Source organism: Triticum aestivum, chromosome 4A (genome assembly GCF_018294505.1).
Source record: "Triticum aestivum cultivar Chinese Spring chromosome 4A, IWGSC CS RefSeq v2.1, whole genome shotgun sequence".
Classification (NCBI taxonomy): domain Eukaryota; kingdom Viridiplantae; phylum Streptophyta; class Magnoliopsida; order Poales; family Poaceae; genus Triticum; species Triticum aestivum.
The window spans coordinates 753,639,508-753,662,723 of NC_057803.1; the positions used below are offsets into that span (position 1 = coordinate 753,639,508).

Consider the following 23,216-nt stretch of genomic DNA (forward strand, 5'->3'; position numbering starts at 1 on the left):
TGAAACATTACAATCTTAAAGTATGGATTCTGTATTGTTAGAGAGGTGTGTTGATGGGTGGGTTCGTGCCTGCTTCGTGGAATAGGATTAGCCAAGAGTATAGGAGAACGTTCGGCCTTGGAAACTGAATCGACATGGACTATATTAGGCCATGGCTTGCCTATGCAATACAAGTGGTTGACTTTAATCAGCTTAATTTCAGGTAAAAAGGAATCATTAGCATCACATGGATTACAGCTTTAACCATACTCTAATTGTAGTATGATTGGCTTTATATGGAGCAGAGGACGAAAGGTAGCAGGTCGTCCTCAAAAAAAGTTGTGTGTAGAGCAGAGAATATGCGGCCAGAGAAAACACAAACAGGCAAGACAGAGGAAGGGCCAACATCCACGCTGCTTCCTCGGTTAAGTAGAACGCTAATCAATTTGTAGTTTGTACTACATAATACACTGCTAGGACCAACCAGCACGGCATTCAAGGCACTGCGCGCACAAATAAAGAAGTATGGAATATATCAATGCAGGTTGGTATCACGTGAACTCTAGTCCTACGAGGAATAAACAAGTTTGGAATGCTATTTTCTGCCACCGCTGTAATACTGTACACACTTGCTGAACGTAGGTCGTCTGAAAATTGAATTTGGGTCAGTTGATTTTTTTTTACCGTAGATCTCTGCTTTGAGATCTGTGCACTATTTTTTTTAGTTTGCTCTTTGAGTTGTCTTGGGCTGTTTGTTTTAACTGACCACATATTTGGGTCAGTCAATTTGCTACTGGGCTAAAGCCCAACCCTGAACTCCCTTCCTTTATTTTCCTTTCTGTTTTGTTTTGTTTTTATGTTTTTTTGCTTTTGCTTTTTCGTGTTCCTTTATTACTTGCTTTTTTGGTAATTGCTGGGTGAGTAAAAATTTGTACACTAAAATACAATGCAATATGTGTGAGAATCAAACTATTATATGGTTATTCTTTGTATACTAGAAAAGGTGAAATATTAGTGTAAAGTTGTCTACGAGTTTTTTTATCTTTCTTCTTAAAGGTTAATACCAAAGACAATTATTCATTGTTCCTTAAAAAAATCATAATTTTAATTTTTTTAGTTATCATTTCATTTTGCATTCTTCTTTAAGGGTGATACCAACGCCACTATTCCATTCTTTCTTAGAAAACTACTTTTTTTCAAATAAAAAAATCATTCCTTTTTAATTTTTTATTTCTTTCTTCTTAAAGGGTAATACCGAAACCACCAATTCATTCTTTCTTTAAAATATTATTTTGATTTCGTTTTTGGATTGTTTTTTTAATTATTTTCCTTCTTTTTAAAGGGTAATAGCGCTGTCACCAATTCATTCTTCCCTAGAAAACGTTTTTATTTTGATTCAGTTTTTTTACTCTTTTTCTTTCTTCTTAAAGGGTATAACCAATCGCACTGATCCATTCTTCCCTAGAAAATCTCATTATTTTGATTTTGTTTTTTCAGTTTTTTTAATTTTCTTTTCTCTAAAATGGCAATACAAATGTCACTAATTCATTCTTCACTAGACACCTCACTGTTTATTGTTTTTGTTATAATTTCATTTTGTTTCTTCCTCAAGGGTAAAACGAAAAAGCCACTAATTGGGTACAAATTTTGTTATTGTTTTTTTAAATTCTTTCATTTTCTTACTTCTTAAAGGGTAATACCGATGGGACTTTTTTTAAAGAACCTCATCATTTGATTTTTTTTTGCTATTTTTTATTTTATTTTCCTAATTTTTAAATGGGAATACGGATGTAACTATTTCATTCACCCTTAGAAACCTGATTATTTAAAAAGAAATAATATTTTATTTTAGTTTTCCTTAAATATAAATACCAAAGCCACTAATTTGTGCACCAACATTCAGTTTGAAAATTGCTTGGTCCCGTTTGGAATGTTGTTTTCTGCCACCGCTGTAATACTGTACACACTTGGTGAACGTAGGTCATCTAAAAATTGAATTTGGGTCAGTTGATTTTTTTAGCGTAGATTTCTGCTTTGAGATCTGTGCACTGTTTCTTTAGTTTGCTCTTTGAGTTGTCTTGGGCTGTTTGTTTTAACTGACCACATATTTGGGTCAGTCAATTTACTACTGGGCTATAGCCCAACCCTGAACTCCCTTCCTTTATTTTCCTTTTTGTTTTTTTTGTTTTTATGTCTTTTTGCTTTTGCTTTTTTTGTGATCCTTTATTACTTGCTTTTTTGGTAATTGCTGGGTGAGTAAAAATTTGTACACAAAAATACAGTGCAATGTGTGTGAGAATCAAACTATTATATGGTTCTTTGCATACTAGAAAAGGTGAAATTTTAGTGTAAAGTTGTCTTCGAGTTTTTATTTTATCTTTCTTCTTAAAGGTTAATACCAAAGACAATTATTCATTGTTCCTTACAAAAATCATTATTTTAATTTTTTTAGTTATCATTTCATTTTGCATTCTTCTTTAAGGGTGATACCAATGCCACTATTCCATTCTTTCTTAGAAAACTACCTTTTTTTCAAATAAAAAAATCATTCCTTTTTAATTTTTTATTTTCTTTCTTCTTAAAGGGTAATACCGAAACCACCAATTCATTCTTTCTTTAAAATATTATTTTGATTTCGTTTTTGGATTGTTTTTTTATTATTTTCCTTCTTTTTAAAGGGTAATAGCGCTGTCACCAATTCATTCTTCCCTAGAAAACGTTTTTATTTTGATTCAGTTTTTTTACTCTTTTTCTTTCTTCTTAAAGGGTATAACCAATCGCACTGATCCATTCTTCCCTAGAAAATCTCATTATTTTGATTTTGTTTTTTCAGTTTTTTTTAATTTTCTTTTCTCTTAAATGGCAATACAAATGTCACTAATTCATTCTTCACTAGACACCTCACTGTTTATTGTTTTTGTTATAATTTCATTTTGTTTCTTCCTCAAGGGTAAAACGAAAAAGCCACTAATTGGGTACAAATTTTGTTATTGTTTTTTTACATTCTTTCATTTTCTTACTTCTTAAAGGGTAATACCGATGGGACTTTTTTTAAAGAACCTCATCATTTGATTTTTTTGCTATTTTTTATTTTATTTTCCTAATTTTTAAATGGTAATACGGATGTCACTATTTCATTCGCCCTTAGAAACCTAATTATTTAAAAAGAAATAATATTTTATTTTCGTTTTCCTTAAATATAAATACCAAAGCCACTAATTTGTGCACCAACATTCAGTTTGAAAATTGCTTGGTCCCGTTTGGAATGTTGTTTTCTGCCACCGCTGTAATACTGTACACACTTGGTGAACGTAGGTCGTCTAAAAATTGAATTTGGGTCAGTTGATTTTTTTAGCGTAGATTTCTGCTTTGAGATCTGTGCATTGTTTCTTTAGTTTGCTCTTTGAGTTGTCTTGGGCTGTTTGTTTTAACTGACCACATATTTGGGTTAGTCAATTTACTACTGGGCTAAAGCCCAACCCTGAACTCCCTTCCTTTATTTTCCTTTTTGTTTTTTTGTTTTTATGTCTTTTTGCTTTTGCTTTTTTTGTGATCCTTTATTACTTGCTTTTTTGGTAATTGCTGGGTGAGTAAAAATTTGTACACAAAAATACAATGCAATGTGTGTGAGAATCAAACTATTATATGGTTCTTTGCATACTAGAAAAGGTGAAATTTTAGTGTAAAGTTGTCTTCGAGTTTTTTTGTTATCTTTCTTCTTAAAGGTTAATACCAAAGACAATTATTCATTGTTCCTTACAAAAATCATTATTTTAATTTTTTTAGTTATCATTTCATTTTGCATTCTTCTTTAAGGGTGATACCAATGCCACTATTCCATTCTTTCTTAGAAAACTACTTTTTCTGCAAATAAAACAAATCATTCCTTTTTAATTTTTTATTTTCTTTCTTCTTAAAGGGTAATACCGAAACCACCAATTCATTCTTTCTTTAAAATATTATTTTAATTTTGTTTTTGGTTTGTGTTTTATTATTTTCCTTCTTTTTAAAGGGTAATAGCGTTGTCACCAATTCATTCTTCCCTAGAAAACCTTTTTATTTCGATTCAGTTTCTTTGCTCTTTTTATTTCTTCTTAAAGGGTATAACCAATCGCACTAATCCATTCTTCCCAAGAAAATCTCATTATTTTGATTTTGTTTTTTCAGTTTTTTTTAATGTTCTTTTCTCTTAAATGGCAATACAAATGTCACTAATTCATTCTTCACTAGACACCTCACTGTTTATTGTTTTTGTTATAATTTCATTTTGTTTCTTCCTCAAGGGTAAAACGAAAAAGCCACTAATTGGGTACAAATTTTGTTATTGTTTTTTTAAATTCTTTCATTTTCTTACTTCTTAAAGGGTAATACCGATGGGACTTTTTTTTAAAGAACCTCATCATTTGATTTTTTTGCTATTTTTTATTTTATTTTCCTAATTTTTAAATGGGAATACGGATGTAACTATTTCATTCACCCTTAGAAACCTAATTATTTAAAAAGAAATAATATTTTATTTTAGTTTTCCTTAAATACTAATACCAAAGCCACTAATTTGTGCACCAACATTTAGTTTGAAAATTGCTTGGTCCCGTTTGGAATGTTGTTGTCTGCCACCGCTGTAATACTGTACACACTTGCTGAAGGTAATTCGTCTGAAAATTGAATTTGGTTCAGTTGATTTTTTTACCGTAAATTTCTGCTTCGAGATATGTGCACTGTTTCTTTAGTTTGCTCTTTGAGTTGCCTTTGGCTGTTTGTTTTAACTGACCACATATTTGGTTCTGTCAATTTACTACTGGGCTAAAGCCCAACCCTGCCCTCCCTTCCTTTATTTTCCTTTCTGTTTTTTTTGTTTTCATGTCTTTTTGCTTTTGCTTTTTTTGTGTTCCTTTATTACTTGCTTATATGGTAATTGCTGGGTGAGTAAAAATTTGTACACAAAAATACAATGCAATGTGTGTGAGAATCAAACTGGGTCTAAAGAGTCAGTGAGAGAAGTAGGTTATCCCGGCCGGGATTGTCTTTTTCCTGGTGCGACAAATAGTTTCAGGGCTTGAATTGACGGGGATCACTGAATATAGGGTGTCTACTTCAGGGATTCAGAGTTCAAGGTCTGATTTGGACTGCCTCTACAAATTCAGGGTTTAAAATCGACTTTACTCGACAGCTGATATGAACCTACCGTGCGCTCTTTGATGGGGCCGTACGTATATGTGGTACTAGTCTGGGAACCCATGCAGCCGAGCGTTCTCCCTCATCGTCAGCACCCGCGCCTGCCTGCTCCGGGTGCAGTATGACCTGAATGCAGCCGAGCGTTCTCGGTACAGAGCCGAGGGCTGCTAGAGAAGGACTCCATACGATAAGAGGACATGCGGAAATGCGCCCCACTGCGGACAGGTAGCACCTCCACGTCCAGCGGGGCCACGCGAAGCCACGTTGAGTCGTCAACAATGAAGGAGAGCATCTGAAATGGATTTCCCCGCCGACTAACATGATGATGAAGAAATTCACCTACGCCGTGAAACTTTGTTAGATGCCTGGCCCCACGGTGGGCGCCAACTGTCGGGGTTACGATCCTGACAATGAGTACTAGGGGTACGAAAGAGGGGTAGAGCCTAGCTATAGCGCATGTGTAACACTCCGTGTTTAACGAGTTCAGACCCCTCTCGGCGGAGGTAACATCCCTACTTCTCATGCTCCGAGGCTTGATTTTTCTTGATGGGTATAGTTAGAGAGATTGCCTGAACCTGGCTACGGAGGTGGAGGGCAGCTTATATAGAGTGCGCCGCAGCCGCATGCTCTTCATGTCAAAAGGGCGCTTAATGATATTAATTGCGTCAGTTACAGGTGTAAAGAGACTACTACAACAGTTGCACCCTTACAGGTAACGGTAGTCTTGACTCCGCTTTAAGGACGACTTAGAATTCCTCGACCGTTGCAGCTTCCATGCCGTCCCTTCATCTCTCTAGTCCGAGTGGTGATTGTCCAGCCGAGTGACGGGTGGTCATCCGAGTGCCGTCGAGGTGCCCGAGCGGACTTCCTCGTATATGCATCCGAATGCTCGTATGGTCCAGGGACCTACCAATGATGGAGTGGGGTCCCATGTGGGACTCATATGATGGGTCCTTGACCCTACCTGTAATAGGTGACCTCATCAGCGGCCGCCAAAGAGGAAGAATATTCAAGAGCAATCTGACGAATCGGTTATGGCGACAGTGGCGACCTTTCACCTTTATTCCGGCGACGACGATGAGCGGCGAACAGGCTGGGAGTCGGCCAGAAGGATGGCGAGAGCCAAGGGATGCGGCGAGGTAGTGGCGAGGCCAGCGGACGGTCTCTGGGAGGTGCACCGACGAAGAGGCGGTGAGAGAGGAAGGGGTGGGAGGCGCAAGCGAGACATACTTTTTTACTCTGTGTCGTAGCGGCCGAGTATATTTAGGCGCCTGACAGGAGATGGAGTAAAAAAAAATACTCCATTCGTTTTTGGGGATCGGCTAGGCGCTGGTTAGAGGGGTAAAACCGAAATTTTACTCCTTTATACCCGGATAGGGATAGGCTAGAGTTGTCCTAATGCGACAAGTCAATATCACAACCCCAACTAACCATAGAGTTTAAATTTACCCAACTGAACTACAATACTGGTTACAAGAACATAGCACTCGACTGACTGTTAGTACTGTTTAATTAAAAACCTCTTTCACTTTTGACCGAAGAAAGAAAAGAATGCCAACGTACTATAGGGGACGACCAAGCCACATGCTGCAGCAGAAACCAAATAGTATGCCGTCGTTTCCACAGCACCAGTTGGCTTTTCATACAGCCTGTAAAGATAGTGCGTTCAAACTGTGCTGGTGCAAGCAAACATAATGTGTTATCTTTTTTCTTTTGCGGTGTCATAATGTGTTACATAACGTGTTACCTGTAACATGGTTACAATTTACAACGTGACACATGTGGTAAACAATTCAAGTTATTCAAAAAATAAACATGGTTACAATTTACCACGTGACACATGTGTTAAACAATCCAAGTTATTCAAAAAATAAACACGGTTACAGTTTTTGTAAAAAGATGTAGTGCAGCGTACAAACGTGTACTGCCATCTTAGAAATACGGTTACAGACGTACAAACATTCGGCCACCTTAAAAACACAGTTATAATTATTTTTTTCCCTGACCAAAGGAGATCTCCACTGCTGATCATGTTTGAAGGATTGTGCCGGAAACAGCTCAATTAGTGACAAACATCTTGCACCTTACCGGATCGACTCAGTATGTGTAGCCGCTCAGCTACCTCCATCATCGTTGGTCTTTGATCTACATCCAGGCTAAGGCATTCCACCGCCATAACCGCAAGACTGTCAAGAAGCTCCAAATCTTCTGCTATTGATTTCCTTGTCAAAAAACTCGGTGGCCTTCTTCTTTTTCTTATGGGCTTCAAGAAAGCTCTTTACCAAGCTATTATTCTCGGAAAGTATGGCCATCCTACTGCTGATAAGCTCCAGGATTACAACTCCGAAACTATAGACATCACTTCTCTCGGTGAGGAGGCCTTCCTGTATATATACTGGATCCATATAATTCATGTCTCCGATGACTGATCCAGTGTGTTGCTTGTCTCTCGCAATCAACCTAGATATGTCGAAGTCTGAAATCTTGGGTACAAGGTTATCATCCAAGAGTATATTTGCTGGTTTGACATCACCGTGTAGAATTCTAATATTTGCTTTTGAGTGCATATAAGCTAGACCATCCGCTGACTGTGCAGCAATACTTAAACGCGCATCCAAGTTGAGAGCTACATTGTTCTTGTTGCTGTGAAGATTGTCATGGAGGCTACCTTGGGTGATAAACTCGTAGACCAGCATGGGGGCATCAAATTCAAGGCAACAACCAATGAGCCTAACAATGTTCTTGTGGATGACTTGAGATTGGATGATGACTTCATTTGCAAATTGTTCATTCTCTAGCACACTGCCACTGATCGGCTTCTTTATTGCAACTTCTTTATTGTCAAGATGGCCCTTGTAAACTTCACCAAAGCCACCTTTACCTATCAAGTTGCTACTCTCCAAAATTGGTTTGAGTTCCTCCTTTTTGAAAAGTTTGATGACATTTGCCTTCTCTAATGTAGGGCCGCCGTTCTTTTTGAAGAATTCTTGCCCCTTCTTTTTCTCTTTGTGGAGAATAAGAAGAAACGATAGAATCACCATAAGAAGAATACCACCTATTGCACCTAGATGGACAAGAAACAAACTTGCTTTATGCATGTCACTAAATTAGCAATTACAAATCTAGCAAAAATGTTTAGTATAAGAAGTAAATGGAATCTAAATCAAATTACCACTAGAACTAGAAGAAAAATAAATCTAAATCAAGACTGTCAAGGGGTTGAAACTCTGAGGAAAGTGTGCAAGGGACAAGGAAAGCATGTAGCTTGTACAATAAAGTCAGGTGATTTATAGGAATTAAGAAGTGGAACCGAAATGTTGATCCTATGAAACAATTATATATATATGCGGCTCTGTATGCATCAAGAGATGAACAGACAGTTGCTATGTTATAGATGTGTTTCTATATGTCTGCTCAGCAAATGGCTGTAGCGGTTATCTGTAGAGACCGAAAGCACGTGGGCCCAGATTCTGCGCAATAAGTACATGGAGTCTAAGACCTTAGCCCAGGTTACTGCTAGACCCAATGACTCGCCTTTTTGGAAGGGTCTGATGAGAACGAAAGCAGACTTCTTCCATAGAACCAAATTTATCATTGGAAATGATACTTTGACGAGATTCTGGGAGGATATGTGGTTAGGGGAGACGCTTTTACCCACACAATATGCTTCTTTCTATAATATTGTACAACGTAAAGAGGCTTATGTTGCTACAATCTTACACTCCAACCCTCTAAATATTCAATTCAGGAGACCTTTGGCTGGAGACCTTTGGGAAGCTTGGCTCCATTTAGTCAGAAGGTTGATGGATGTGCACTTGTCTCATGAGTATCACTGGAAGTTAACTACTAATGAAATTTTCTCTATGAAATCAATGTATTTGGATCTAATTAATTCCGGTCCAATCCCAAAATCTTCACATATTTGGAAGATCAAAGTTCCATTAAGAATCAAGGTCTTCATGTGGTTTGTTCACAGGGAGGTGATTCTGACTAAGGATAAGTTGGCAAAACGTAATTGGGAGGGCTCTCGGAGATATAGCTTTTGTGAGCATGATGAAAATATCAAACACCTCTTTCTCGATTGTCCGATGACCAAAGTTTTATGGTGCTCAGTGTATATAGCCTTCAATATCTCACCTCCAAATAATATTCACACATTATTTGGGACGTGGCTAAATGGAGTAGAGATGAATACGATGGAACATATATGTGTAGGAGTATGTGCATGCATTACTATTGGCTATATGGAACTTCAGGAACGACATGGTTTTTAACAGACAAACCCGTATTAATTTTTTGCAGGTTATCTTTAGGGCCACTGCTTTGATCCATATGTAGTCGCTACTCACTCGTATGGAAGCCAGGGTGCCTTTGGTTACTGGGTCTATCCGATGGGTGATGGTAGCTCGGGATATCTTCAACCGGTTTGGGTGGCGGTCATGTAATAGGATAGGTGTTTAGTCATCTGTTTCTATTTTCGCCGGTTGTGGCTGTCTTTACTTTTTATTTTCAGCTCTGACAGAGCTTGTTCTGGTACCGAGACTTTTTGGACCTGTTTTTAATAAATGGTTGCACGCACCATTCTGATACATTTCTACTTTTCTAGGGTTTAGGGTTTAGGGTGCTTGAAGTAATTGATTTAGGTGAGACAAATAAATAAATTGCAGGTGCAGTATAGCGGTAGCTTACCCACAGTCGCTTTTGCTGCTGGAGTAAATACATGTGTGCAGGTTCCGGCTTTGCCGTCGCCTTTCATTCCGAATTTGCATGGACAGTCGTAGCCTCCGGGCCTGTTTTTGCAGATCCCACCATTTGAGCAGGGGTACACTTGGGGTTGCTTGCACTCATCGATGTCTGAAGAATCATCGACACGTTAACGAGTTGGTAATGGACAGTTTGTTTCTTGCATGTATGAATGTAGGAGTATGTAAGTATGTACATTGGCATCCGTTAGCAATGTATGGGTTGCCATCGTAATGGTCCCAGCACTTGCAGATGTAGCCTGCAGCTGCAGGAGAATATGTTGTGTTGGCGCAGGAGCTGTTGCCGCTGACGCAGGCGTAGTCCCGAGGCGGCGGCTGTCCTTCCGCCGGACACCAAGTGTTCCCGGCGGCGAAATCGAGCGCAAAGGGGACTCCCCGGGGGAACCTTTTGGGTAGCGTCTGGTCGCCGTACATGTCGGGCGTAGAGAAGGTGTACCATGACTTCTCCACCAGCATGGCGTAGGAGCAGGGCCTGGTTTCCCACCGCGTGTTGTGCTCCACGGGTTCGACCAATAATTCGCAAGTCTTGACGGGGCTGTCGTCGGCCGAGAAGGTGCCCCACCCCGTGCACGACCCGTTCTTCGCGCGCGTCCTGGACGACCGCCAAATTTGTGCATGGCAACTAAACCTGCTCCAGCTATATCTATATGGTAGAGTCCATGTCAGTTGAGCCTCTGCTTTCCAGCCGACGCCGATGACAACATTACCCGTCGCCGACACGGGCACACGGCGAACGGGGTGTCGTCGAAATTTATGTGCTGACGCAAGAAGAAGACTGACGTGAATGGTAATGTGATCATCTATAAGGCTCGGCTTGTCGCTAAGGGTTATCGACAAGTTCATGGAGTTGACTACGATGAGACCTTCTCACCCATAGCGAAGCTGAAGTACGTCCGAATCATGTTAGCAATTGCCGCATTCTATGATTATGAGATCTGGCAAATGAACGTCAAAACGGCATTCCTTAACAGTTTCCTTAAGGAAGAATTGTAGACGATGCAGCCGGAAGGTTTTGTCGATCCTAAGAATGCCGACAAGGTATGCAAACTCCAGCGCTCCATTTATGGGCTGGTGCAAGCATCTCGAAGTTGGAAAATCCACTTTGATGAAGTGATCAAAGCGTTTGGGTTTATACAAACTTAGGGAGAAGCCTGCATTTACAAGAAAGTGAGTGGAAGCTCTGTAACATTTCTCATATTATATGTGGATGACATACTGTTGATGGTAAATGATATAAAACTTTTGGAAAGCATAAAAGCCTACTTGAATAAGCGTTTTTCAATGAAGGACCTTGGAGAAGCTGCTTACATATTAGGCATCAAGATCTATAGAGATAGATCGAGACGCGTCATTGGTCTATCACAAAGCACATACCTTGACAAGATATTGAAGAAGTTCAATATGGATCAGTCCAAAAGGGGGTTCTTGCCTATATTGCAGGTGTGAGATTGAGCGCAGCTCAATGCCCGACCTCGGCAGAAGAAAGAGAAAACATGAGTGTCATCCCCTATGCCTCGGCCATAGGCTCTATTATGAATGCCATGTTGTGTACCAGACCTGATGTGAACCTTGCCATAAGCTTGGTAGGGAGGTACCAAAGTGACCCCGGAATGGAACACTGGACAACGGTCAAAAATATCCTAAAGTACCTGAGAAGGACTAAGGATATGTTTCCGTTTATGGAGGTGCCGAGGAGCTCGTCGTAAAGGGTTACGTCGATGCTAGCTTTGACACAGATCTGGATGACTCCAAGTCACAAACCGGATACATGTATATTTGAATGGTGGGGCAGCCAGCTGGTGCAGTTGCAAATAAAGTGTCATGGTGGGATCTACATGTGAAGCGGAGTACATAGCTGTTCGGGAAGCAGCACGGGAAGGAGTCTGGATGAAGGAGTTTATCACCGACCTAGGAGTGATTCCCAATGCATCGGGCCCGATGACTCTCTTTTGTGACAACACAGGAGCTATTGCCATTGCCAAGGAGCCCAGATTTCACAAGAAGACCAAGCACATCAAGTGCCGCTTCAACTCCATTCATGAATATATTTAAGATGGAGAGATGGATATTTGTAAAGTACATACGGATTTGAATGTCGCAAATCCGTTGACTAAACCTCTTCCACGAGCAAAACATGATCAACACCAGAACTCTATGGGTGTTCGATTCATCACTATGTAACTAGATTATTGACTCTAGTGCAAGTGGGAGATTGTTGGAAATATGCCCTATAGGCAATAATAAAATTGTTATTATCATATTTCCTTGTTCATGACAATTGTCTATTGTTCATGCTATAATTGTATTAACCGGAAACCGTAATACATGTGAATGCATAGACCACAACATGTCCCTAGTGAGCCTCTAGTTGACTAGCTCGTTGATCAATAGATGGTTGTGGTTTCCTGACCATGGACATTGGATGTCGTTGATAACGGGATCACATCATTAGGAGAATGATGTGATGGACAAGACCCAATCCTAAGCATAGCATGAGGTTGTGTAGTTCGTTTGCTAGAGCTTTTCTAATGTCAAGTATCATTTCCTTAGACCATGAGACTGTGCAACTCCCGGATGCCGTAGGAATGCTTTGGGTGTGTCAAACGTCACAACGTAACTGGGTGACCATAAAGGTGCACTACATGTATCTTCAAAAGTGTCTGTTGGGTTGGCATGAATCGAGACTGGGATTTGTCACTCTGTATGACGGAGAGGTATCTGGGCCCACTCAGTAATGCATCATCATAATGAGCTCAATGTGACTAAGGAGTTAGCCACAGGATCATGTGTTACGGAACGAGTAAAGCTTGCCGGTGACGAGATTGAACAAGGTATGGGGATACCGACGATCGAATCTCGGGCAAGTAACATACCGATGGACAAAGGGAATTGTATACGAGATTGATTGAATCCCCGACATCGTGGTTCATCCGATGAGATCATCGTGGAACATACGGGAGCCAATATGTGTATCCAGATCCTGCTATTCATTATTGGCTGGAGAGGTGTCTCGGTCATGTCTGCATGGTTCCTGACCCAATAGGATCTACACACTTAAGGTTCCGTGACGCTAGAGTTGTAATGGGAATTGTATGTGGTTACTGAAAGTTTTTCGAAGTCCCGGATGAGATCCCGGATGTCACCAGGAGTTCCGGAATGGTTCGGAGCTGAAGATTTATATATGGGAACTCCAGTTTCAGTCACCGGAAAGGCTTCGGGAGTTATCGGTATTGTACCGGCCACCGGGACCACGAAAAGGGTTCCGGGGGTCCATCGGGTGGGACCACCTGCCCCGGGGGACCAAATGGGCTGAATATGGGTGGGAACCAGCCCCTTAGTGGGCTGGTGCCCCACCCCCAAGGTGCCCAAGGCGCCTAGGGTTAAAACCATAGGGGTGGCCCCCCCCACCAACTCGGGGGGCAAGCACCCCCTTGGCCGCCCCCTCTAGATGCATCTAGGGGGCGGCCCCCTCTCCCCTTCACCCTATAAATAGAGGGGGGTGGGAGGGCACCCGCACCTCAGCCCCTGGCGCAACCCTCCCCCTCCTACACCTCCTCCTCCTCCGTTGAGCTTGGCGAAGCTCTGCCAGAGAACCAAGAGCTCCACCACCACGCTGTCATGCTGCCGGAGTTCTTCCTCAACTTCTCATCTCCTCTTGCTGGATGAAGAACGAGGAGACGTCCCCAGGCTGTACCTGTGTTGAACACCGAGGCGTCGTCCATTCGGCGCTAGATCGGATCTTCCGCGATTTGAATAGCCGCGAGTACGACTCAATCAACTGTGTTCCTTGCAACACTTCCGCTTAGCGATCTTCAAGGGTATGAAGATGCTCTCTCTCTCTCTCTCCCTCCCTCCCTCCCTCCCTCCCTCCCTCCCTCCCTCTCATTGCTAGCATCTCCTAGATTGATCTTGGTGACACGTAGGATATTTTTTGAATTATTACTACGTTACCCAACAGCAGTGACACTGCCACCACAGTTATTTTCTCATAATAGAAAAGGGAAAATATAATATTATAGACCAATTTTTTCCTATTTTGTGTTTCTACTAGTGGCTTTCTTCGGTCTTCTCTTTTTTCTTTTATATTTATTCTTTATATCTTTTAAAAATAATGAACATTTAAAAAAAAAAAAAATCCAAGAACATTTGCTCAACTTTGTGAACATTTTTTGAAATATGAGAACATTTATTCAATTTTGTGAAATTTTTTTGAAATCCGATAATAATTTTTGGAGTTTGGAAAAAAAATTGAAATCCTCCAAGATATTTTGAATTCATGAATATTTTTTGAAATTTGTGGACAATTTTTGAATTGTCGAGCATTTTTTTTAAATTTACGAATATTTTTTTAGATATGTGAATTGTTTTTTGAATTGATGAAATTTTATGAAATCTAGGAACATATTTTCGGAATTCACGAACATAGTTTGAATTCACTACTCCCTCCGATCCAAATTAGTTGACACAGCCTCTATACAATGTTGTATAGAGGTTGTGTCAAATAATTAGGTTCGGAGCGAGTAATATTTCCCGTGTGGTACGTATAAGCCGAGAGTTTTTTTGCAGCACTCGGCTTATAGGTTACATAAGCCGAGTTCTTCCTATTTACCGGGTGTTTTGTTCCATAGACTCGGCTTCGAGGTGCATAAGTCGGGTGCCCGAAAAATAGCACTCGGCTTATAAGCTAACACACGGGAAAACCGAATTTTCCTGTAGTGCTTGCTGCTGCCTGTCTGCCAGTTGCTGGCTTGCAGGGGCTCCTGGACGTCCGGCGAGTCGCACGTACGGCTCCGGCGAGTTCCTTTCTCGGCCTAGGCTTAGGCAGAGATGGGTCCGGATTGGCCTTTTATTTTATTTTCTCTGGCCATCTCGAATCAGACAGGGAAAGGACCTGCGTTGCGTGATAAGCTGGAACACATGCGGGAAGTTTGACTTGCGAGCTGAGGAATTTTGGCCAATAACCATGCAGATCAGGTTCCAACGCCAACTGTAAAACATAGTCATTGGGAAATTTTAATCAACTATACGATGGTCTAGTATCTTTTGAAATAATCGGTGCCGGACAGCTGGCCATTTAGTGAGTCAAATAACAACCTTTGACATGGTCGAGCCTATATTAGGGCATCTCCAATAGATTGTATGTTAGTCTTGTTGGTAAAATATCCATATCATCAACCAACAAGCTATCATACAACTATTTCAATAGGTTGTATGCAAGCTATCTAATAGATGATGAGAAAATAAATGTGATTGCTCTCTATTTCACCTTGGAGCTTGTGCAAAGGTTGTTGGTTATTCTACATACAACTTTGCTCTCTCTCCATATTTATTACATGCCACATCATCACTATGTCCTAGGTGGCAAATTTATCAACACCTATCTTACAACTGTTGGAGATGCCCTTAGTTGAAAAGACTTGTTATGCTGCCACATGGCGTTAAATTTGTATTCAAGAGAAGTTGGCCATACTATGATTTTTGAGTCGCATAAGCTTCGTATTATTTGTCAATCTCAACGTTGAGAAACGTGTGTGCCTTGTACTCCCTCTGTACCGATGCATTTGATATCTTATGTTAAGCACCGCGACAAAGGCGAAGGGAAAAACAAGATAACTTAATGTTTATTTGTCAATTAATACCATTAATTGCTTGTGGAGACCTGACCACTGCATATTGTGCTAGGTAGTCTCGAGTCATGGAAGGCATACACACCCACATCCCCTATTGACTGATTTGTTTTTCCGTGCCAAGAAAAAGAAACTTGATGTTAATGTATTGCGCCTAAGCATTTTGAGGGTATCTGATTTTCGTAATGTGCCTAAGTTAGATCCCTAGGTTGCAAGGAGTAATTCTCCGCGTGAAGACTGAAGACAGGAAGACTTGCAAGTTGCATGCAACATCACGTTGGGAACACTCCTTTCAAGTATTATTATTGCTTGTTGTTGTTGTTCTTGTCTTCGTCATCGTATTCTCGTTACATGGATGATTTCAAACTTGCAATGTCACTGTGGGCTCTGACCGACTGACTAACTCAACTACTCCCTCCGTTCCGAATTACTTGTCGCTCAAATTGATGTATCTAGCACTAAAATAGTGTTAGATACATCCACTTGAGCGACAAGTAATTCAGAACGGAGGGAGTACTAGCTAGGCTGTTCAAAGCTGATCTTTCAACAACCCATCCTCAATATTACCTCTGATACAGAGGGAGGAGTTGTTTACTTGTAGACTAGGCTGTTCAAAGCTGGGTTGAATATCATTATAATTAACAGATTCCTTAACAAGATTAACAACCTAATGCACCGAAATATTGACATAAAATGAAATAATATATATATACTAGGAACGGCTCTAGAGCACAAGCGACAACGGAGCTGCGAGACGGACGGTGCGGAGGAGGAAGACGAGGAGAGATAGCAAATAGACCCCGTAGGTCGGGGGTGGATTTGGTGCAATTTGCGGAGGGAGCAGGCTGTCGGGTCCGACGTGGCGGCCGTGCCCGGCGCCCCATATCCGCCCCATATTTGGGTTGAATATGAGGGGTGCCGGTCAGCCCAAACGTTTGAGGTCCGTTTGAGGCGCCCATCTCGGTCGAAATTTCGTGACCTGACAGTGACCGAGCGGCCCGCCCGGGTGTATGAGGCGGGTTTGAGGCGCCCGACTATAGATGATCTTAGGAATTTTCGCATAAAAAATAAGAGAGAGTTGGGAGAAGATGCAATAGTAGTTAGGCGTCAGGGTATGGCTTGTTCTATGAAAGGAAGTGTTAAGAAACCCTAGCCGCATCAAGATCAATCTCCTCTCCCTTTCAGCTTCGCCTCTAAAGCCGTGGGGCGGATGTGAGGGGATCCCTAAATCTCATTCTTGTCTAACTAGGTTTTCGTGTCACGAGTTGTCATCTAGCAAGAATGACAGCGTCATCTCAAATAAATGTCTTCCTGTTCCAATCTTGTCCTCATGGATGACATGTTCACCGTTTGTGTTTCCTCTCAGCATGGCTGCATTTACATCTTCGACGACTGTATCATCATCTTTGAATCTCTTGTTTCAATCATCTGCAAGCAAGGTTGTTAGCTTGGTCTGGCCATACTAGCATGATATCCTGCCTAGATCGACAATGACCCCCCTATCAATTTGCTTGGCGAAATTGCCATCTCAGTCATACGAGACAGTCTACTATTGCAGTGATTCAACGAGTTTTGCTCCTCTACATGTCTTTGCACGTACTTCCATCCTTTGTAGCAAAAAGAACCAGTATTTCATTGGTTGGATTTCTCAGTGTTTGTTCATTATCGACAAGATAAAACGACGACAAACTCATCAGTGGAATCGTGACTGGCTTCATTCGTTACGTGCCTATGTGATGCTCATGCACGCCCGCCTCTTCCTTGTAAGAGGTCAATCGACTTATTTCAAAGTGCAAAATCCTTGGAACATTTTGAGAAGTTCCGCTGGTTGATCATATAGTAGAGGTCATTCGCGGTCAACCTCTCCATCAATAGATCATTCGCGGTCCCCTGTTCATCGATAGCGCTGTCAACAACTTCAAAGCCTAGCCCACCGAAGAATACCCCACTTTGCATGCATGTAAATTAGAACCCCAAAGTCCACCTCACACCGAGAAGAACAAGAATTTGTAGGGCAGAACACAAACATACATGCATGTGGCACGGTCTTTTAGCATCTGCTGGTAGCTTGGTTTGATTCAATTTCAAACTGGTTAGTCCACGACGAACTTGTCTTGTCACCGTCTGAGAAGGGCTGACCTTAATTTTTAAGGGTGGTTCGTTAGCACATACTCCCTTCGGATGGGAAAAATGTCTGGCATGAGGACTTATGTCGTTAATTTTACTAGCAAAACATGTGTGAAGTGCCATAGCCCATAATATACATATACATATGTTCAAAGACTCCATTCGACCACAAATATAAAAATACATTTTTTATATAACTTACAACACATTTTTGGCTAATCTATATAACTGGACCATGCATGCACACGCATATTTCATTTTTTAGGGAACATGTATATTTCAAATGGACACGTGCGTCTGTATGAAACTCCGCGTGTGCTCAGTACATGTCATAGGATGTATGCGCAGGTTTCTGTATAAATTTTCATTAATATAGTTTTCATTTTGAGGGTAAAAAGTTGGTGCATGTCTAATTTGAGGAACATACATGCATCTCGAAGAAGCATAAATTCTTCTTGTCAAATCCTGTCTTTTTATTAACACAGTACAGACGCAAGCGCTCATACATACGCGCATACACTCATCCTTATGAATGCACACACGCACATCCTACCCCTATGAGCAACTTTGAGAGACTGAGCCGGCATCATTGAAAACGCATCACCGGAAATCCTGAAATAAATTCAGGAATAATGCGAGCACCAGAACTTGAACCCTGGTGGGCTGGGGATACCACTCTCCCTCTAAACATCAACCACAAATGGTTCTTGTCAAATCTTGCCCTTGTAATAAATAAATCAATACCCATATGCACGAGGTGTTTCAACTTTTACAATTCTAGGACACTGACTCTAGCTAGCCTAGTCTTATTAGCTAGCTGGGTAATTGAGGACAGTAGTACTAATTTGTATTGCTAGTACAAATGCCCGCGCGTTGCACCGGGCGATAAATGTGGCAGAACTTGCTTCATGGGTCCTTTCTTGCCATTTTCTATATCTAATTAAATAAATTTTGAACATGAAAATTTACTTATTTTTATTAAAAATTAAATTTCCTATTTAAAATGTAAAATCTTTTGAAGAGTAGTTTAAAATTTTTTATGTAAATTAATTATTACTATTGTACATTTTGAAATGGTTTTTGTAGTTATTAGTGTTTTTGGGGAATTTTAAATTGTTTTAAAAAGTACGAACATATTTTTTTCACATATTTTAAAACTATTTTTATGTGTTGGAAACAGTAGAAATAAGGTTACACTGAGTATTTCTATTTGGACTTTGTAATTTGGACGTACCCTAACAATGTTTGTCATGACCTATTTCAGATCCTCATTTTCATTTCATACTATTATAAAGTATCAATTTTATTTTTTTATTGTCCAGTAAAACACGATATATATTTGTTTACTTTGAGTAGTTGTTTTTATATTTTTGATTTTTTTAGAATGTAATTATGTTTGTGGTGACGGACATTTTTTTAGTATTATATTTCATGTCTTATTTATTTTGCACTACTTTTTGTGTTTGGTCCACTGAGAGTGGATGTGTTATTTTTGTAGCAGCTACCTCAATGTCGTTTGCTAAAATACAAAAAAAATGCTACTTCAGAGTGGTCGCTATGCCTCTTGCAGACACCAGGATGTTAGTCGCCGCTTCAGACACCGGTGCATTTATCCAACAATTAGAGGAAAAAACACCGTCGTCTCTTACCTCTCCCTACTCAGCTTCTAATCCCCATTTTCCAACCATGGCGGGCGCTCACCTTCTCGCCCCTCCCCCTCCACCTCCGAGCGCCTCACCCAGCGGTTCCTCAACAGCCCGCAGCTGTCGCTCAAGTCGCTTCCGCTTCTCTCCTCCTGCCTCCCCCCTTGCTGCCGTCCGCCACCGACCGGACCTGGATGGACGAGCACGTCCTCAAGGCCAAGCAGGCGCGGTGCTCCAGCAGTCTGGCCTCCTCGGCGTCGATGGCAGTCTGCATCCATCTAGTACTGCATCTGTAGTCTAAGCCTAAGCTCATGCATGATAAGATAGCGTTTGTTTTCTGTTTAAAATAAGTACATGCATGCGGTCGATGTGACGCGTCCATGCAGCTAGCTAGTGGGACGGTGTGGCATGTTTGCACACGATCCCGTTTCCTTTCTTTTCTCCCGGACGTGGTAGACGCTGTGTGACGCAACCGTGGGATGGCGCGGTAACTGCGGATCATAGCGAGTCATCCGGGAGAATAGTTAGCCTCTGAGCTTTGTAATCGCACGAGATAAGGAATGAGAAAACAGAAAGCGCTGCGACAGTTTTCGGCAGCAGAAAAACTTCCTCGTTCGTCTACCTCCGCCTCTCTCTCGCTCGACCTCATCTGATCGCTCTCGCAAAGTCCGGCAACGACAATTGGCATCAGAGCCGTGGTGTTCGATCCACTCTCCGGTGGCCGGCGGTGTCCGATCCGCGGCGTACCATGTCGGATAGCGAGGAGAAGACGAGCAAGTCCGGGACCAAGTCGCCGCCGAAGACGCCGACGTCCAAGGCGCCAATCGCGCGTCTCACCGGCAGCGGCAGCGGCAGCGGCGAGCTCCGTGTGGTGGAGCGCGTGGTGCGCGAGGAGTCGGGGACGGCCATGATGCTCACCCGCACCAATTACCAGGAGTGGGCGCTTGTGATGCAGGTCAAGCTGCAAGTCGCCCGCGTCTGGACCGCGGTGGTCGAAGACGGCGCCGACGAGAACGACGATCGACGCGCGCTACAGATCATCCTCACCGGCGTCCCGCCGGAGTTGATGCGCGTATTGGCCGCGAAGGACTCGGCGAAGAAGGCGTGGGAGACAATCAAGACGCTCCGCATGGGGAGCGAGCGGGCTCGCGAGGCCAAGGCGCAGGTGCGCCGCCGCGAGTTCGAGGATCTGCGCTTCAAAGACGGCGAGTCCGTCGAGGACTTCGGGCTGCGACTTGCCGGCCTCGTCTCCGACCTGGAACTGTATGGCGATCCCGTCACGGAGCACAAGGCAGTCCAGAAGTTCCTCCGCGTGGTGCCGCGGAAATATCGTCAGATGGCGATGGCAATCGAGAGCCTCATCGATCTGAAGACGATGACCATCGAGGAACTCGTCGGGCGTTTCTCGGCATGTGAAGATCATTATGATCTCGACGATGCTGGGCAGTCCGGCGGCCGCCTGCTCTTCACACGTGAGGAGTGGCTCGCCCATGAGCGACAGCTAGGTGTGGGCGGGTCATCGTCCGGTGGCGGCGGCGGCAAGAACAAGTCGCCGGGCAAGCCCAAACCTCACGGCGGCGGCGGTGGCAGACCTGCGCCGGGCAACGGCGGCACGGGCGCATCCGGCAGCTCGGGCGGCAAGAAAAAGGGCAAGTGCCACTACTGCAATAAACCAGGGCATTGGAAAAAGGACTGCTGGAATCGGATCAAAGCTGAAGAGCAACAAGGGAAGCAGGAGCAGGCCAATCTTGTCCGCGGCGAGGAGCATGATCATGGCCTTCTCATGGCTTTGGTCACCGGGCCGGTCACCACGCAGATCGCCGCGCCACAGGCCGTGTTCCTGAATGAAGAAAAAGTGATCCCTGTCCCATCGCCCGACGGGGTTTGGTTCTTTGACACCGGTGCGAGCAGCCATATGACTGGTGAGAGGGGCATGTTTGCAGCCCTGGACGAGGATGTGCACGGCACGGTCAGGTTCGGAGACGGTTCCAGGGTAGCCATCTGTGGGCGCGGATCCGTTGTCTTCCGGTGCAGGAACGGCGATCAGCGCGTGCTGACAGAGGTGTATTTCATACCTAGTCTCAAGAGCAACATTATATCTGTTGGTCAGTTGGATGAGGCTGGGTGTGCTATCAGCATCAGAGATGGGATCATGTCAGTTCAAGACCCATGGGGGCGTGTTCTAGCTCGGATCAAGCGCACTGAAAGCAGACTGTACACTGGTCTCTTGTCTATAGACACACCAGCGTGTTTGTTGACTCAAGGGGAGGAACAGACTTGGCGATGGCATGCCAGGATGGGTCATCTTCATTTCCGTGCACTCAAAGCCATGTCCAGCAAGCAGATGGTGAGGGGAATGCCCACTATTGATCACGTACAAGAATACTGTGACGGCTGCGCACTTGGCAAACAACACCGAGCTCCCTTTCCACAGACCACATCGTACCGAGCTGAGAAAGGGCTCGAGCTCGTCCACACGGATCTGTGTGGCCCGATCGCGCCAACGACACCAGGTGGCAGCAAATATTTTCTTCTGGTTGTTGACGATTACAGTCGATACATGTGGCTCGAGCTCCTCAAGTCAAAAGACGAAGCGTTAGAGCGTTTCAGAAAAGTTCAGTTGATGGCCGAGGCAGAAGGAAAGTGCAAACTGCGAGCTTTCCGCTCAGACAGGGGTGGTGAATTCAACTCCGGCGAGTTCCGTGAGTACTGTGAAAAGCTCGGTGTCAAGCACTACACCACCGCACCTTATTCACCGCAGCAAAACGGGGTGGTGGAAAGAAGAAATCAGACGGTGGTAGAAATGGTTCGTTGCTTACTGAAGAGTATGGGCGTTCCATCATATTTCTGGGCAGAGGCCGTAAAGACTGCTGTGTACTTACTGAACAGGGCTCCTACCAGAAGCTTGGAAGGTGTCACTCCATATGAGGCCTGGCATGGCCGGAAACCAAGCGTGCAGCACCTGCGTACTTTTGGATGTACGGCACATGTGAAGAGGACTGGACCAGGCATCACCAAACTATCAGATCGCTCCACTCCCATGATCTTTGTAGGGTATGAAGAAGGGTCCAAGGCATACCGTGTATATGACCCGGTGTCTGGGAAAGTTCAGGTAACCCGTGATGTAATTTTTGAAGAAAGCAGGGCATGGTCATGGGACACTCCGGACAAGGCGGCGTCAACTACAGAATTTGCCACGCCCTCGACCTTCACCGTGGTCTACACCACGGACCGCGGAGTGCATGAGTTGGACACCGAAGGGTGCACTCGACGTACCCCACGCAGCGGGGAGGACATGCCTGCTACACCAACACTGGGGACGCCGTCTCCGAACGCCGGGACGCTGCAGCCTGACTCGGCCTCGCCGGGGATCGCTGGAGCGATACGCTGGGCAACACCTCTCTCTGGTGATGAAGAGCGACGGGACACGGACTTTGGACCTCATTTTGGTCCTCTCCGCTACCGGCTCATCTCCGATGTCCTAGACGAGACGGAGGGAGAGGCAGTATGCGAGCAGATGGAACACTGCCTTCTCAGCGCGGAGGAACCTCGCAACGTGGATGAAGCCATGGATGACACAGCATGGAAGGCAGCCATGGATGAAGAAATGAAGTGCATAGCTGACAACCAAACATGGGAGATTGCTGCTCTTCCCCATGGACACAAGGCTATTGGCCTCAAGTGGGTCTACAAGGTGAAGAGAGATCCAGAGGGAAACATTGTCAAGTACAAGGCTCGCTTGGTTGCAAAGGGATATGCTCAGAGAGAGGGCATAGATTTTGAAGAGGTCTTTGCGCCGGTGGCGCGGATGGAAACTGTACGGCTCCTCCTAGCTCTTGCCGCTCACTCACGTTGGGAAGTGCATCATATGGATGTCAAATCTGCATTTCTCAACGGCGAGC

The 23,216-nt window shown here is 43.4% G+C and overlaps 1 pseudogene; it reads right to left on the minus strand.

Moving 5' to 3' along the window:
- Positions 1-7,216: 7,216 nt before the first annotated feature.
- On the minus strand, positions 7,217-16,439 carry LOC123084644 (wall-associated receptor kinase 1-like; annotated as a pseudogene).
- Between the last annotated feature and the right edge of the window lie 6,777 nt (positions 16,440-23,216).